This window comes from Octopus bimaculoides, chromosome 27 (assembly GCF_001194135.2).
Source record: "Octopus bimaculoides isolate UCB-OBI-ISO-001 chromosome 27, ASM119413v2, whole genome shotgun sequence".
NCBI classification, from domain to species: Eukaryota; Metazoa; Mollusca; class Cephalopoda; order Octopoda; family Octopodidae; genus Octopus; species Octopus bimaculoides.
The window spans coordinates 17,318,999-17,320,791 of NC_069007.1; the positions used below are offsets into that span (position 1 = coordinate 17,318,999).

The following is a 1,793-nucleotide window of genomic DNA, read 5'->3' on the forward strand; positions in this document are numbered from 1 at the left end:
ATATATATATATATATATATATATATATATAAATTTGAATAATAATATACTGCTCTAAAACTTAGAGCATGCTTCTATTTCAGATTTATGTTTTACCGACAATCTCATAGGAATATTTTTATCCAATATTTTTAATATATTATATTTTGAAGAGATATTTCTTCAGTAAATATATTATATAAACTATCGTAAAATATCAAAGATTATTATCTGTTTACCTTATTATCGAGTTAGAAACAGAGATCTAATGGATACAAATTAATTTATCAATTAATATTGTATGCATTAGATCTCTCTGTTTTCTAACTCGATAATACGTTCATAACGGAATGTTACGTAACGATTGCAAATCAAATGGTGTCTGTTGATTATTAAATTACTAATGTTTTATTAATACATAACTTGACTAGTGTAAAAGAATGAATAAAATAAGTAGAGTAAAAAAAAAAAATATTAGTAAATGGGTAACTATGTAACATTACTTCAAGTGCAACTCACACAGGGACACAGAAGTGTCCGGCATTACCGCAAATTGTGGCTTTAAAAGCCACAGTCCTTGCATATTAGAATGAATAAACCTCTTTCTGCATACTGGTAGGCACACTTGTTTGAAAGGTTTGCAAAGACATGTAGGAAGCTTATGAGTCTAGAGCCACAGGTAGAAAGCACGTGTTTTTTTAAAATAGTGATGGTCTACCTTGACCGTCAATGGATAGCTAAGTCTCTGGTATAAAATATAAAATGACTTTAAATTAGTAGCAGTGTCCGATGTTCAAGTGGCTGAGAAGTGTCAGCAGAAAGGCACCCAATAATTTAGTTAAGGACGAAACACTTGCGTCAGGTAGTAGTGGTGGGCTTCTTCTCCGAAGACCCCCTCCCCTGTAGTTTAGCTGTTCCGAGAGTTTATTGCATTAACATTAGGTTTGACTTTTCTGACTTAGTCCTTTTTGGGGGTGAAAAGCTAAATTCTTTATATCTATTTGTCCATGTGTACACTTTGTACCTACATAGGCTACACAAACACACGCACACATATAGTTAGAGAGAGAAACGTATGTGTGCTAGATAAAAACTTTTTTGATAAGGCTGAAACAAAAGGAATGAAATACAGGTACTACTAAAGCAGCGCGGACACGCGACTGCGCGTTCGGGTCCGCGCTGCTTTAGTAGTACCTGAAATACAAAGTGAACTGTAAAATAAGTCGTTAGTCAGATATCCTATTCCATCCCTCACTTCTCTGCTTGTCCTGGGCATTTTGTCTGGCGTGTGAACGATGCTGTAAGCTTCCCACCGGAAACATCAGAATATAAAACTTCACCTGTTTTGTTTTCACTTTGTACTTCCTTTCGTATTGTTTCGGCTTTATCTGAAGTATTTCGTATGTGTATTTGGTGTGCAAGATTCTTGATGTGAATACGTGTGTTGAAAGAAATACAATTAAACCTTGGGAGAGGCATTATGCCGGTAATAAACACACGCACTGGTTCAGTCCTTTATTAATTTATAAACAGTATTTAGTTTTTTTTTGTTTGTTTTTTTGTTAAATCATTTCATTGCAATCTCTTCAGTAACTTGTCTCTCCACTTCCATATATTTTGTTTTGATTTATTTTTCATAGAATGTAATAATCACAGAATGCTTCACCCTAACTATTTTAATGTGTGTGTGTGTGTGTGTGTGTTTTATATTTAAAAACTCAACCTAATTGTTTCGGCGGAGTTTGGGAATAGCTTTCACGACCTGGAGCAAAGATTTAAAATTATTGTAGAAAAAATGGAAGTGAAGCGTAATC

At 33.7% G+C, this 1,793-nt stretch overlaps 1 protein-coding gene across 1 annotated transcript in view; it reads left to right on the forward strand.

Moving 5' to 3' along the window:
- Positions 1–1,793, forward strand: part of LOC106875624 (uncharacterized) — an 8,712-nt gene that overhangs the window by 1,031 nt on the left and 5,888 nt on the right. The gene's annotated exons all lie outside the window — the stretch shown is intronic.